A 10,916-nucleotide genomic window follows, 5' to 3' on the forward strand; every position below is an offset into this window, starting at 1 on the left:
CGCCTCGGTGCCAGGTCGACAGGGCTGCAGTAGGGGGCTGACCGCCTGGGTGACAGGTCGACAGGGCTGCCGTAGGGGTCTGGCCGCCTGGGTGAAAGGTCGACAGGGCTGCAGTAGGGGTCTGAACGCCTCGGTGACAGGTAGACAAGGCTGCAGGAGGGGTCTGACCGCCTCGGTGACAGGTGGACAGGGCTGCAGTAGGGGTCTGACCGCCGGGGTGACAGGTCGACAGGGCTGCAGTAGTGGTCTGACCGCCTCGGTGACAGGTCGAATTGGAGTAATATATGACGTTAATTGTTATAATTTCTATTAATGATACACGTAAATACTAACCACACGTTTTATCCAATGTTTTATACCTGGTCCGTGCCCTCTATTTGTATTCTGACTGTCTGGTTGTGACAGGTAAGCAATATGAGTTTGACCTTCTTGGTGCCAGGGTGCCAGGTCTACAGGAGGGGTCTGGCCGCCTGGGTGACAGGTCGCCAGGGCTGCAGTAGGGGTCTGACCGCCTCGGTGACAGGTCGAATTGGAGTAATATATGACGTTAATTGTTATAATTTCTATTAATGATACACGTAAATACTAACCACACGTTTTATCCAATGTTTTATACCTGGTCCGTGCCCTCTATTTGTATAAGGTTTAAGAATGTGTATAAACACTGCATAAAGGTGTTTACTGACGTTTGTGTATAATTAATCGAAATCATAACAATTTACGTCATATTTTACTCAAAGTCCCGAACCCGAGCCCCCTTTGGAATATCCCCGACTATTGACGTGAGAAACATCTCTTTTTATTCTTTCAAACATTTGAATAATGTCTAGTGTTTAAGGTGTGTAACAAGAACAAAAGTTTGCCCACTGTATTGGGTTTCTGGAACACATAGACTCTGGGTAAAGGGACATTGGATGGGGTCAATGTAACATTATATACTCACGTTGAAAGTCATTTTCTTCATATGATATTTACCATGAAAATATGTATAAATCAGAGAAGACATATACCGTTAATATTTTAGCGATATTTATTAAGTTTGACGTCTTGTAAAAACATAAACGAATAATTTAACAGTATTAGAATCTATGTGAATGCATACACAAGCTTGATTACTTACAAATTATTTGTATTTCAATTAACACTAAATCCGACAACACGTAAATAAAACGGGGTACAGTCGTTTCGGTACACGGTAGTTTCGGTACTTCAAAAATAAGAGGTTTCGGTACTTTTTGTAAGTAGTTTCGGTACTTTTTGTAAGTTGTTTCGGTACTTTTCGGTACTTTTTGTAAGTTGTTTCGGTACTTTTTGTAAGTTGTTTCGGTACTTCAACAATAAAACGATCGTTCCTCTTACAGACCTCTCCGGACTGTGACGTCACACGGGGGAGGGTCAACATTTCAGTTCATATTGTCATCTTAATTCTTAAACTCGTGAATATTTTTAATCTACAAGGTAAAGAGAAACACTTAAAATAAACACATAAAGAAAGGCATTATAAGCATTAGTAGATCATACAACTACATACACTAGAAATTACCAGTGTTCCAATCAAGTTAACCCGATCAGAAAAAAATTCCAAACGTTCAGTAATGTTTCTGAATCATAATTAAAAAATGTATTACAGAACCATTAGAAATCGGTTCATTTGTATAAAAAGTTCAACTTTGTTTTCTGGTTTTGTCAAATGTTTTCACAAAACAAATAATAAAATAAAAATGAAACATACATCACTAAGCTAACAATGCTTGACTATGTATATCTATCAGCTTTTCATTTTACTAGCTACCGTCCGATACAAATGTTGTCAAAGCGTTTGAAATCATTCAGGCGCGACCGCCTGTTTCGTAGTGTACATGTAGCTATACAGACCCATACATGTGTGTGTGTATATATATATAGGTACAACATTCGGGGTACACTACATACGATAGAAAGCTTGACTTTCGTTTGTAGCCTCTTTATATGAACATCATACGCTTGGCTGATCTCTGATGTAGATTTCGGTAAATAGGTGACTTTTCGCATATCGCCATTTGTCTTGTGAGGCAGTGCAAACAACATATAAGAACTGGGATAGCGGCTACTGAATGAAATATGATTTTTAGCCGGTTTTCGATCAAGTCTGCTGGTGTCTGTTTCCTTGTGTGGGACATGTGAGAAAAGCCACGCAGTGGTATTGTGTGTGTTTATATTGCTCAATAGGACATAGCTGGTCTAATTCGGTGTACTCGACATTTCCAAAGGTAAGTACACACACATTTCAGCAGTTCGGGGCATTGTCATTGTACGTGACCATTCCGCTAACTTACTTCAAATGCACGTCTCGTTAAAAAAGTTGTAACCCGTTGAAGTTAAATAAGTTTTGCAGATTTTTTTTTCAAATGTTCGACAGTCTGCTTGCCAAGACTGCATACATTAAATTACATAACACCCCGTATCAGAATTCAGAATTGCAGAAGATATTTGACATTTCAGCCCTGCTCATGTTTAATACAGGAATTTGAAGAATATTTTCTTAGCTTGTAGATTTGACCACAGGGACATGCTAATTTGTATTAACTATGTTTGGACCTACATGTAAACTGCTTAAGGGAGTTTAGATCGACTTTCGGTAAAATTACCACCCCAATGTTTAATGAAAATTGATCTAAACCCCTGAAACATGTAAAATTACTCTGAACACCACAGTTCAGGTCCAAATATAGCTGTAACAATGTCCCAGGACCCTGCTGTGGTAGAGTTGACACAGGGACCTGAGAATTTGTCACAGCTGATAATTGGACAAGAACCATCATCGGGGTGGCATTTTTCACTGGAAATTGCATGATCTACACCTAAAAGATGTAATATTACCTCAGTATAGGTCCAAATATAGCTATAACAAATTCTCTGGGCCCTGTAGTGTTAACCAAATATTACTGACTGAGGTTAAAATGTATAGTGAACTGTTGAGGTTTAAAAGTTTAAAGTACATACTGTTGATATATGATGATACATATCTAACACATTGTAAATTGATGTATAAGTTGTGGGGAGCTTAGACCTATTACTGTTCAATGTATGTGGTAGGGATAGGATCTGTTGACTCCATCATTATACATTAGAATGTTTCCATCCTGCTGAGAGATCTAGATGAGTTTCTGTCCCGACTTCTATACCCTGGTGATATTTAGATATACAGAGTTGTCACTTATAGAAAAAACCTTTTGTTGGCTCTACAATGATGTGACCATTGTAAATGATGTTTACTTTGAGTATTAAGTTAAATTTTCAATTAACTTCAGTAACACTAAGAGGCTGGAATAAAAATGTTTCTTGTGTACAATGTTATCTGAATGTATCAAACTTTGCAAATGTCGGCCACCTGTCTATAACAACCATCTGTCTATAACAACCACATGTATATAACAGCTACCTGTCTATAACAACCACCTGTCTATAACAGCCACCTGTCTATAACTACCACATGTCTATAACTACCACCTGTCAATAGCTACCTCCTGTCAATAGCTACAACCTGTCTATAACTAGTACCTGTGTATAACTACCACCTGACTATAACTACCACCAGGCTATAACTACCACTTGTCTGTAACTAGTACCTGTCTATAACTCCCACCTGTCTATAACTCCCACCAGTCTATAACTACAACCTGTCTATAACTATCTCCTAGGCCTGCATATAACTAGTACCTGTGTATAGCTACTACCTGTCTATAACAATCACCTGTCTATAACTATCTCCTAGGCCTGCATATAACTAGTACCTGTGTATAACTAGCACCTGTGTATAACTACTAACTGTCTATAACTACCGCCTGTCTATAACAGCCCCCTCTCTATAACTACCACATGTCTATAACTACCTCCTGTCTATAACTATCTCCTAGGCCTGCATATAACTAGTACCTGTGTATAACTACCACCTGTCCATAACTACCACCTGTCTAGAACAGCCAGCTGTCTATAACTACCTCCTGTCTATAACTATCTCCTAGGCCTGCATATAACTAGTACCTGTGTATAACTTCTACCTGTCTATAACTAGTACCTGTGTATAACTTCTACCTGTCTATAACTCCCACATGTCTATAACTACCCCTTGTCTGTAACTAGTACCTGTCTATAACTCCCACCAGTCTATAACTACCCCTTGTCTGTAACTAGTACCTGTCTATAACTCCCTCTGTCTATAACTGTCCCTGTCTATAGCTACCCCCTGTTTATAACTACCAACGGTCTATAACTACCACATGTCTGTAACTAGTACCTGTCTATAACTCCCACCAGTCTATAACTCCCCCTTGTCTGTACCTAGTACCTGTCTATAACTACCCCTTGTCTGTAACTAGTACCTGTCTATAACTCCCACATGTCTATAACTGCCACCTGTCTATAACTACCACCTGTCTATAACTACCACCTGTCTATAACTAGTACCTGTGTATAACTACTACCTGTCTATAACTACCACCAGTCTATAACTACCACTTGTCTGTAACTAGTACCTGTCTATAACTACCATATCTTTTTTTTACAAGCAGTTTATGTATCCTTACACCCAACTCGTTGGGAGTTGCTAAACGTGTTTTGTTACCTACTAGTGTATTCTAATTATGTTGTCAAGTAGCAATGCTTTGCGACATCATCTTCCATTGTGACATCATAGTTGATGGCTGTCCCTGATACTGACATTGAAAAGAATACTTATGTGACATCGTCATGAAAAGATGGACCAGTGTAATCACGTCCAAGGTGTTAATTCAAAGTGGGTAATCAAAAACGTTTACCAACTCCTACCAGGTTTATCCAATGAGACGGGAAACCTGAAGTGGTTGTGGGAGAAGTCGTACGTGTATAAGTCGTACGTATAGTATTTCCTATGTTTTATATTGTGTCTTTCACCCCTAACCATAAAAATAATGTCTTATTCATTCAAGACTTACAATGTACCAGTTAAGCTGTCTAATCCATTTTTTAAGTAATCTTCTTTTAGATAAAATGTTGTTACTTGTTAGTATGTTTACGTACATAAATACGACGTAATGTGTACACAGCTCACACAATTTAAAGCCGAAGTTTTTATAACCAGGGATGACCTGGCTTGAATTTGGATTATAAGTGTGGCTCTTCCTAAATCATTGTAATGTTATAATGTTCTCCTAAATGAATTAGTCAGGATATTTGAGTGGTTATTTTGAGAACTCTAATGTTTTTGTATGAGTGGTAATTTTGAGAACTCTAATTTTTCTGTATGAGTTGTATATTTGAGTGGTAAGTTGGAGTTGTATATTTGAGTGGTAAGTTAGAGTTGTATATTTGAGTGGTAAGTTGGAGTTGTATATATTTGAGTGGTAAGTTGGAGTTGTATATTTGAGTGGTAAGTTGGAGTTGTATATATTTGAGTGGTAAGTTGGAGTTGTATATTTGAGTGGTTAGTTGGAGTTGTAATTATATTTGAGTGGTTAGTTGGAGTTGTATATATTTGAGTGGTAAGTTGGAGTTGTTTATTTGAGTGGTAAGTTGTAGTTGTATATTTGAGTGTAGGGATGCAACGATTCGGGTATATCTCGATTCGATTCGAATCTCGATTTGTGACTTCCGATTCGATTAATTTCGATTCGATTATTAGCATCCAAGAAATACATGATTTTTCAAACATATTTACTAATTTAGATGAGAAGTCAGAAAAAAACCACTTTGTAAATAGGTAAAATTACTTTTACAAGTTGCAAGTTTATTGCAAAATCATATAAACATTGCAGTCATGCATCAGAGCACTGTAAACAATTAAGTCTTTGTCTACTTCTGACATATTGAAAGAAATGTATCACAAAAACTTAACACACATAATCTTTTGACCAGATAGATCCTTGACTAGAAATGAATCAATATTCACAAGTTCTTGAACAATTCTTGAAAGTTCAACTGGAATTACTATAATGTGATAACTTCACTTAAAGCAATAAAGAGTAAACACATATGCATTTAAACTACAAAGTTTTTTGCTAGGAAAATGAGCATATCAACATGTTCTGGTTTTTGTTCAGACCGACGATCGTTGTTAGCGGAAGACTCCGAACTGACCGAAGCAGCTTTATCACAGTCCACATTGTGTTTACGTTTTAGATGTGCGTTCATTGCTGTCGTCGAGCCAGCTTTGTATGACATCTTTAAATAACATATCTTGCAAATAGTGACATTTTTTTCCGTTTTTCCGTCGACGATTGGAAACCCAAAGTGTTTCCACACAGGAGATTTATATGATGCGGGCGGGTCGGCTAACTCGTACTCCATGTTTGCAGTAACAGCAATGCGCAATTTGATTGGCCTACGCAAAGTGTGTTGGCCAATCAAAATCTGCGTTTTAACAGGACTAGGAGTGCGTCTATTTGTAAGAATCGAATCGAAATATCAGAGTTGTGAATCGAGAATCGAATCGGGAGCAAGTAATCGCGGTTCACCATAATCGCGGTGAATCGTTTCACTCCTATTTGAGTGGTAAGTTGGAGTTGTATATTTGTAATTAAGCTTCAGAACTATATTTTTGAGGTAATTTGTAGTACCTGGTAGTATGTTTGAGTGGTAAGTTGGATAAGATTATTTGAGAGGTAGTTTTGAGAACTATATTTAAGTGGTAAGTTTGAGAACTATATTTAAGTGGTAAGTTTGAGAACTATATTTGAGTGCTAATTTTGAGTATCTGGTAGTATGTTTGAGTGGTAATTTGGAGTAATATATATATTTGAGTGGTAATTTGGAGAAGTACATTTCATTGGTAATTTGAAGAGTGATAATTTGGAGAGATATATTGCAGTGGTAATATAATCTGATACAGCATATTCAAATAGTACTTTATAGTGGTATACTGGAATGGTAATTTATAGTAGTATATATTTGAGTGGTAGTTTTGAGTGGGATATTTCAGTGGTAATTCAGGGAAGTATATAACATGACCTGTAATTTGGAGTGCTGTTTTCCTATCAGGTGTTATATTTCGAGTTAAAACAATCACGCCAAATTTTGCCGTATGTGATTAACTTGTGTAAGTCATGGTAATGTTGCAAATAAAAAAATAAAGTTGTTTATAATTACAGGCTATAATAAAGACAATTTTAAAATTAATTGAGGGTCACTTAAAGATTATTCAAATTTTGGAACCTTTTCCAAAGGTAAATAGTATCTCTACAGGTTCTAAACACAGAAGTGATGGTCTCCCTAGACAGGTTCTACTGTAAACACAGAAGTATTAGACTCTCTAGACAGGTTCCACTGTAAACACAGAAGTGATGGTCTCTATAAGAAGGTTCTACTGTAAACACAGAAGTGATGGTCTCTATAGACAGGTTCTATCGTAAACACAGAAGTAATCATCTCTCTAGACAGGTTCTACTGTAAACACAGAAGTGATGGTCTCTCTAGACAGGTTCTCCCGTAAACACAGAAGTGATGGTCTCTATAAGAAGGTTCTACTGTAAACACAGAAGTGATGGTCTCTATAGACAGGTTCTGATGTAAACACAGAAGTGATGGCCTCTCTAGACAGGTTCTACTGTAAACACAGAAGTGATGGTCTCTCTAAACAGGTTCTGATGTAAACACAGAAGTGATGGTCTCTCTAGACAGGTTCTCCTGTAAANCAGTCAGTCACATTTATATACTAAACAAAATAAAGGGGAGATAGCTGTGTGTATTAAAACTAAAGTGGTCTACAGTGAGTACCTTAACCCAGTCAATGTCACATTTATATACAAAACAAAATAAAGGGGAGATAACTGTGTGTATTAGAACTAAAGTGGTCANCAGGTTCTCCTGTAAACACAGAAGTGATGGTCTTTCTAGACAGGTTCTACTGTAAACACAGAAGTGATGGTTTCTCTAAACAGGTTCTGCTGTAAACACAGAAGTGATGGTCTCTCTAGACAGGTTCTACTGTAAACAGAGAAATGATGGTTTCTCAGAATAGGTTCTACTGTAAACACAGAAGTAATGGTCTCTTTAAACAGGTTCTACTGTAAACACAGAAATGATGGTCTCTCTAGACAGGTTCTACTGTAAACACATAAATGATGGTCTATCTAGACAAGTTCTACTGTAAGCACAGAAGTGATGGTCTTAAGACAGGTTCATTTGAAAGAGCCGGAAGGGTATAACAGTATATTTCAAGCAGCTTTAATTCTTTAAGAATGTTCATCTTTATTTGATTGTACAGTTGTACCTTTCTTGTTGATGTATATGTTTAGGTTTTAATCCTAGTTCCTTAATATGGACATCTGTTGAAAAATAAAACGACAGTAGTTTTATGTAAATTACTTTCTTTTGAATGTCAAGGTGTATTGGGTGACTTTCTTTCTAAGGACGTTTTGTGTGTGTTTTATGTGTGTAGACACATCCACACCTTAACGCGTGTCATTGACAGGCACTTACTTATAATTATTGCCCTATTATCATCCACTTTTCATGAGGTTTCCTTTTAAAATGAACTGCAAAATTTTTGTTCAGCTCCATGAATCTGTGTACCAGCAAAATCATAGCCCTTCTTTGTTTATTTATTCGCAACGTTTGCCATTTGGTGTATCATAAAGACAGTAAATAACCTGGAAAGCAATAAACAGACAAACAGACAAAAAGACAAACAGACTATTGTGTCTTCAGCTTCGATTCTAGAAATATTTTCTAATTCACATACAGAAACTATATGCATTGTTGAAGTTGTGTGTTTTTAGGGACTTGTAAGTCAGAAGAATGTAATGAATGCAAATTTTAACTGTCATTCTGAGCTTGTGAATTCACCTTACTAACAAAATCCTGAAATATCACTGCTATTTATACTGTATAACCCCACAAGTTCAACAACGCACATAGTTTCTGTATGTGAATTAGAAAATATTTCTAGAATTAGAGCTGCGGACACAATAATCTGTTTATTTCAGCTTTATTATATTTTTTCTATCAATTAAGTAAAGCTGAAATAAACAAAAACAAAATTGACGACACTATATAGTGTTCCGCGTGCAAAAACACATTATGTCCAGATACAGATATGAACCCTGGACTCCAATAATTTAGGCTGTCGCTTAAAGCAACGGAGCTGATCTGGTCAACAGTGAGTACCGTAACCCAGTCATTGTCACATTTATATACAAAACAAAATAAAGGGGAGATAACTGTGTGTATTAGAACTAAAGTGGTCAGCAGTGAGTACTGTAACCCAGTCAGTCACATTTATATACAAAACAAAATAAAGGGGAGACAACTGTGTGTATTAGAACTAAAGTGGACAGCAGTGAGTAACTTAACCAAGTCAATGTCACATTTATATACTAAACAAAATAAAGGGGAGATAACTGTGTGTATTAGAACTAAATTGGTCTACAGTGAGTACCTTAACCCAGTCAATGTCACATTTATATACAAAACAAAATAAAGGGGAGACAACTGTGTGTATTAGAACTAAAGTGGACAGCAGTGAGTAACTTAACCCAGTCAGTCACATTTATATACTAAACAAAATAAAGGGGAGATAACTGTGTGTATTAGAACTAAAGTGGACAGCAGTGAGTAACTTAACCAAGTCAATGTCACATTTATATACTAAACAAAATAAAGGGGAGATAACTGTGTGTATTAGATCTAAAGTGGACAGCAGTGAGTAACTTAACCCAGTCAGTCACATTTATATCCAAAACAAAATAAAGGGGAGATAACCGTGTGTATGAGAACTAAAGTGGTCAGCAGTGAGTACCTTAACCCAGTCAATGTCACATTTATATACAAAACAAAATAAAGGGGAGAGAACTGTGTGTATTAGAACTAAAGTGGACAGCAGTGAGTAACTTAACCAAGTCAATGTCACATTTATATACTAAACAAAATAAAGGGGAGATAACTGTGTGTATAAGAACTAAAGTGGTCAGCAGTGAGTACCTTAACCCAGTCAATGTCACATTTATATACAAAACAAAATAAAGGGGAGATAACTGTGTGTATGAGAACTAAAGTGGTCAGCAGTGAGTACCTTAACCCAGTCAATGTCACATTTATATACAAAACAAAATAAAGGGGAGATAACTGTGTGTATTAGAACTAAAGTGGTCAACAGTGAGTACCTTAACCCAGTCAGTCACATTTATATACTAAACAATGTAAAGGGGAGATAACTGTGTGTATTAGAACTAAAGTGGTCAACAGTGAGTACCTTAACCCAGTCAGTCACATTTATATACAAAACAAAATAAAGGGGAGATAACTGTGTGTATTAGAACTAAAGTGGAACTCTTTTGCGTTTTGCCTGCAGTGAAACAGGGATCCTGAAGAGTGCATGTTGATCAGGGAACGACACTGTGATGTCCTCTGTGTGGTTCCCTCTTTTTGGTGCACTCTTTGTAATGCCCTCTGTGTGATGCCCTCTGTGTGATAATGTGCCCTATGCAGAATCAAGGGTTTCCTTCTATGTTTTTTTGTTAGGGGATTTATTAAATGAACAAGACTTAACCTGCTGCCCTCATCGCAACCTTCAGACCTCATTATCTACCTTCTGTATTTTTTCGGTTTTGTCTCTGTAGACACCTATCTTTCTGCAACCTAAGAGGTTAAGCGAGAACATTTAAGCTTCAAACAAACACAAACATACTCTGAATTTTATACTCTTGCAACAATGTAGGTCAATGATGACATCTATTGCCAAGGTCACTCAGGAATCAATTTAGATTGTCCATTCACACTGAAATGTCCCAGCTCTGGACATAACAACAAATTAGACATTTATCAGAGTTACCCGGGTGGTCACTTTAGATTGTCCATTCACACTGAAATGTCCCAGCTCAGGACATAACAACAAATTAGACATTTATCAGAGTTACCTGGGTGGTCACTTTAGATTGTCCATTCACACTGAAATGTCCCAGCTC

At 37.0% G+C, this 10,916-nt stretch overlaps 1 protein-coding gene across 2 annotated transcripts in view; it reads left to right on the plus strand.

Moving 5' to 3' along the window:
* Window positions 1–1,918: 1,918 nt before the first annotated feature.
* LOC110456786 (titin homolog) overlaps window positions 1,919–10,916 on the plus strand; it is a 168,110-nt gene continuing 159,112 nt past the window's right edge. For both annotated transcript variants that reach the window (XM_021507750.1, XM_021507756.1), the window contains exon 1: window positions 1,919–2,249. The gene's annotated coding sequence lies outside the window, so the exon portion shown is untranslated. The remainder of the gene's footprint in view (window positions 2,250–10,916) is intronic.

Source organism: Mizuhopecten yessoensis, unplaced genomic scaffold (assembly GCF_002113885.1).
Source record: "Mizuhopecten yessoensis strain PY_sf001 unplaced genomic scaffold, ASM211388v2 scaffold1059, whole genome shotgun sequence".
Classification (NCBI taxonomy): Eukaryota; Metazoa; Mollusca; class Bivalvia; order Pectinida; family Pectinidae; genus Mizuhopecten; species Mizuhopecten yessoensis.